The sequence below is a fragment of the Canis lupus genome, chromosome 9, assembly GCF_048164855.1.
Source record: "Canis lupus baileyi chromosome 9, mCanLup2.hap1, whole genome shotgun sequence".
NCBI classification, from domain to species: Eukaryota; Metazoa; Chordata; class Mammalia; order Carnivora; family Canidae; genus Canis; species Canis lupus.
The window spans coordinates 66,386,113-66,391,753 of NC_132846.1; the positions used below are offsets into that span (position 1 = coordinate 66,386,113).

At 48.0% G+C, this 5,641-nt stretch overlaps 1 long non-coding RNA gene across 1 annotated transcript; it reads left to right on the forward strand.

Moving 5' to 3' along the window:
* Positions 1 to 728: 728 nt before the first annotated feature.
* Positions 729 to 5,303, forward strand: LOC140640443 (uncharacterized). The gene is made up of 3 exons (XR_012037176.1): positions 729 to 927; positions 1,154 to 1,249; positions 2,178 to 5,303. It is a non-coding gene; the product is annotated as an uncharacterized lncRNA (long non-coding RNA).
* The last annotated feature ends 338 nt before the right edge of the window (positions 5,304 to 5,641 follow it).

The following is a 5,641-nucleotide window of genomic DNA, read 5'->3' on the forward strand; positions in this document are numbered from 1 at the left end:
ATTATTGTGGGGGGAAATGATTTAATGACTTAAGAAAATGCCCATGATATACTTTAACTACAAGGTGACAGTTACAAAATAGCATAAAAATTACAAACAATTTTATTTAAAAACACGTACAAGATATATTCCTTAGCTTAGCAGTGTATCAATCAATTCCTGCTCTGTGTTCCATTCATTCTGGGGAAGCAATCCCACTGTACAGCTTCCCGCTGGTAACTTTTTGTCTGGATTTTTACTGAAAACTGGTGCTCCAAGGGAAGAATTTGTTTAGCTAACGATTAATTTAATAGTCTTAGGATTCTGATACAGAATGGACTAGGACTCATTTGTGATTGATCTTTATCATTTTTAAATTTGATCTTTAACATTTATATAACATTGATTCCCCGCGGCTAGAAGGTTGAGAGGCACAGTGATAATTTTCCAAGGGTTAGGGAGATTGGGGGGAAAGATAAAGCAGCACCTTGAAAAAATCATGTGAAGGAAGTGAAATTCTTCCTGGATGGATCTGGAAACCACTGGCTAGAGCTGAAAAGAAAGGACAGTGATGTAATGTACTTAGCAACACTTTGGAACTCAAACACACTTTGCCAAATAAATCATTCACCATTGTTCTAGACCTGCGGCTCCCCTGGACATTGCAAAACAAACATTTCTGCAGGCATGTGCCAAGAACGGGAAAACACGCCAGCCAGTTCCCTCTGGACCAATATATTAAATGGGTTGGTGTGGGAGATTGGCCTTGGCCCATCTTTTGGTCCCTTCCCTGCCCAGTCCCCCAGTGTGGGGAGGGGGGAAGTGTTAAATAAGCGGAGCAGAGCCAGCTTCTGAAACAGGCCGCCCTACTCTGCATCCTGGAGTGTACAACTGCAGGAACTCAACAAGCAACAACACACCAACAAGACTCCAAGATGCAAGTGAGAAGTAAGTCTGACCTCACATCTCCCCTGGCATGTGGCAGCCTGAGCAACTACGTTAGATAAGTCTGAAAATATGTCTTCTGACAGAATGCTTAGCCTTCTGGTGATTCCAGAAGTTTTGAGTCCTTCACACTGTTGAGAAAGAAATGTGCTGGCATACCAGTTTTAGGGTCTGGGTCACCTCATTTTGCATTTTAACAGACATTTGCCAAGTGCTTACTCTGTTCCAGGTATACAGTGGGTGCTTGGGATGCAGAGATCAGATACAATTTCTTCCTTCTCAGAGGTTCCATCATAGAAGGAGAGACAGGTAAAGAGAATCACAGGTAAAGAGAATCGCTTACATTCGAGACAGAATGAACCGAGGATTGTGATCATTGTCATCCCCGTCAACACCCTAGCCACGGGCATCAGTAGAGCTCCCTTTCTGGGTTAGGGCTCTAGTACCTTGCATGTATCACCTCTTTAATTTCCACAAGAACTTATGAGGAGGCTCCTATTATTAGCTCCACTTTATGGCTGAGGAAACCAAGGCTTAGAAAGGTTGAGCAATTAGCTCAGCCTCTTAAAGCCACTGTGGCGGACCAAGGATACAATCCCAAGTCTGTCTCCAGAGCCTCTACTTATTTTCATCATTTTCCCTGAACATAGGATATGAGCAAACACGTATGGGGCGGTGATGGGACGGTTGGGTGGGGGAGAGGGTGGGGAGCTGGAAGCAAGTCTGAAAAGGAAATCAAGGAAGCCTTTATGGGGGTGGAGGGGCTAGAGCCTGGAGGCCCTACCAGAGGAACCCCAACATTTGGCAATGTTGGAATAAATCAACTTTAACTGCGGTTGGCCACTTAATCATTGGTCTTCAAAGAGGCCTCCCCTGGATCCACTCTCTTGTTCTGTAACTCCTATTACTTATCCAAACATAATCTCAGATTCCTCTTGAGAAATTGGAGAGTAGCCCACGTTCTATGTGATATCACAATGTTATATTGCTTCCCTTCTACTGCCGGCTTCAATTTGAGAAATAGCCAGAAAACAAGGTTGACCTAGCAGGAGCCTGTTGTCGCCTGCTCAAAATTGCCAGATGATAAGTGGCACTCTTGACTTGCCATTTCAAATGGGGCTCTTTCCAAGTGCCAACACAATTGTAGTGCTTGGGGTCACTGGGGTGTGGCTCGTCGTGCCCCAAGGAGGGCTGAGGGAGTAAGTCCTACTCTCTGACACTCACCCACACTCTGGATGCTGATTCATTGGCAGTGAGACCCCTTGAGGACACTTGGACTATCCTTCTGGGTAAGAGGCGAGGCTGGAGAAGCCGGCAGAGCTGGAATCTGGAGGCCCAGAAAGCTGTGCTATGGGATTTGGTCTCGCTCTGCACCTGCTGGACTCCCCTCACCCGTTTTTGAATAGAAAGTTATGATTTGAAGCACATTTGGGGAAGTGGAGCCTGGCTGTCATCTACAGAAGGCTTAAGAGCCCTCTCTCAACAGCTGATCAAACAAAGCCGCACGCAGTTCAGTAAGCCATGGGTACTCTGACCAACGCCATCACTCGCCGTGCTCAACAACTGCACGATCTGTCTGGATGCCAAACGCACATGATATGTTTACCAAGAGGGCCTGATGCCGGTGGGGGGGTGGGGACTGCTGATGCCCAAGGATTGTCCTTTTTACCAGCATCCCAGGTCACCCTGTGCAGGTGCTTCGAGACTCAGCCTCACAGATCCCCCAAGTCATCCTCTCCAGTGCCAACATTCTCCCACTGCTAAGTGTGAAAGAACATCTTTGCAAGAGAACGCGGCCCTGGCTGTGGGCCTAATGTGCGTTTAGAGAGCTCTCTGGAGACCCATCCCTGTCCGGGGTAATGGTGGCAGAGGCATAATTACCTTAGCATCGGGAAGGCAGCTGCCCACCCCCTGGGCTGTTACGTACCTCATCACTTTCACGACTGGAGCTTCCTGGATTGTAGCTGGCTCGGGCCCAGGATGCGGGGTCAGGTGGCAGAGAGGCTACGCGGCCGACTGCTTAGCCGGGAAACCTTCCCGCCCGGAACAGTCAATTGTGCAGGGCATGCAACCTGGAAATGAGGACAGCTGCCCCCTGCCCCCCACAGTGCTCCATAACCAGGTCCCCCGCAGACCCGGCCCAGGTCCCATCACATCGGCATGTAGTGTGGCCGCTGCAGGGAATGGCAAGTCTGATGGCAGAGGTTACCCCTGCTCCCATTCACTGAAACATTTGCTGCTCTACAGCGCACTTGGGTGCTGCCTTAATCGGTCAGTCTCCTGGGGCCATGGGGATGCTTGAAAAAAAAGTACATGTCAAAATATGGTGTTGTTCAGATGTAATCTGGAGTCCCCAGCCCAATGTGAGATGATTGTGGTGCTCGAAATGGAGCAGCCTGTCTGCTCTCTGAGAAGAGGGCTGCAGGCGACAGACCTACCCCCCACCTCCGGTTGCCTGTTTTGGGGAGAACTGGCTTTGTCAGGGCTTCCATGTGGGACTTTGTTCAAGAAGAGCGTAGCTTGACTCCCTGCAAATGGAAAACCCAGCCAGAACTGAGATGAGCAGAGTCAGGGGGCCTCAGGGAAGACATCAATGGTGGACGTGAGGTTGACCCCCAAGATCCATACCACTACCCCAACTAATGCCACCAATCTGCATGCATCACTCCTCAGGTGACACCATCCAACAGAGGGCAGGCATGTGTCCCAAGCTGGCCTGGTCAGGCTGGAGGAAGCCATCTATGTAGTTAGGGAAGTGTCCTATGTGTGTCTTGTCCTGGTGAGGGTGACTAGGGAGGCACATTGTCCCAGTGGTCAATGGGACATAGACCAGCATCAGGGTGACATCAGTGCTGAGTAGAGAGACTGGAAGGAACCTAGATCTCTGGTGAGAGCACCCAACACAGACTGAGCTGTACTTGAAGCCCTTTGCCTCTGGACCGAGAGTTCCGCGAGATGTACATGTCCTCAATGTTTGAATCTTCTCGCATCGAATGTCTTCATTTGCTGCCTGGAGCCTCCCGACTGTACAGCTTCCCACTGGAGCGGCTGCCTTCGGAAGCATGAGCCGGTGCCTCACAGACAACCCTAATGCGGGAAGCAGGCCAGGGCCTCGGAACCTACGTGGCTTGTCTGGAGCTTTCACAAAGTGTTTCGGTGGCATTCTTTTTTTTTTTTTTTTTTTTTGAGCAAAATTTCTTTTAATTTTATTTTACTTAAATTCAGTTAATTAATGTATATTGTATTATTAGTTTCAGAGGTAGAGCTCAGTGATTCACTAGTTGCCTATAACACCCAGCGCTCGTTACGTCACGTGCCCTCCTTAATGCCCATCACCCCGTTACCCTATCCCTCCACCCACCTCCCGTCCAGCAACTCTCAGTTTGTTTCCTAGAGTTAGGGGTCTCTTACAGTTTATCTCCCTCTCTGATTTTGTCTTATTTTATTTTTCCCTCCTTTCCCCTGTGGTCCTCGTTTTGTTCCACATCTGAGTGAAATCATATGATAACTGTCTTTCTCTGATTGACTTATTTTGCTTGGCATAATACCCTCTAGTTCCATCCACATCATTGCAAATGGTAAGATTTCATCTTTTGATGGCTGAGTAGTATTCCATAATATATAACTCTCTATATTATATGTCAATCTTCTTTATTCATTCATCTGTTGATGGACATCTAGGATTTTTCCATAGTTTGGCTATGGTGGACATTTCTGCTATAAACAATGGGGTGCAGGTGCTCCTTTGGATCACTACATTTGTATCTTTGAGGTAAATGCCTAGTAGTGCAATTGCTGGGTCTAGGGTACTGAGCAAAATTTCTTTTCAATATAGAATTAAATTCCCAACTAAACTAAGATTCAAGCATGAGAGTAGAATAAAGATATTTTTAGACCTACAAGGCACATTCAGTCTTTTCAACAGCACCTAGAGGGCAGCCCGGGTGGCTCAGCAGTTTAGCGCTGCCTTCGGCCGGGGGCGTGATCCTATAGACCCGGGGGCATTCTTTCTACAAAGATAGACTCGATGTGTATGGTAATCATGAGGAACATCCTTCATCTGCATCAAGAAAAGGATCGCTCCTGTGTTTTATGAGATGCAAAGCCCTTTCAGTGTGGCCTGCATTTTGAAAGAAGTATAGGTCAGAGAAATATCTGACTCTTCTCATTGAGAAGAAAATCAGCGCAGGTACAGTAGTAAGTGGCTGCTGCCACATGGCCTCCACATGTAGGGGACTACAGAGAGGGAGGGATCCCAGTGAGTAAGAGACCAGGGTGAAAGGAGAGCTCACACCCCACCTGACCAGCTGGCGGGCTCCAGCAGGTGCTCACATGCAGGAACATGGACCCAGGGCCCACCCAGTCTTCTGACCCTTCGAAGGAAGCTATAAAATAGAATTTGTGTGTGAATTTTCCACTTAAAAGAAGAAGGGTGCCTGGGTGACTCAGTCAATTAAGCATCTGCCTTTGGCTCAGGTCGTGCTCTCAAGGTCCTGGGATCAAGCCCCGCATCAGGCTCCCTGCTCAGTGGGGAGTCTGCTTCTCCCTCTCCCTCTGCCTGCCGCTCCCCCTGCTTTTGCTCTCTCTGTGTCTGTGAAATAAATAAATATAAGCTTTTTAAAAAAAAAAGAAAGAAAAGCAGATCAATCCTGTCTGGCTCCAATATGATGCATCTGTGGGTGTTTGTGCTGGTAGCTGGCCGTGGCTCCATCTGGCA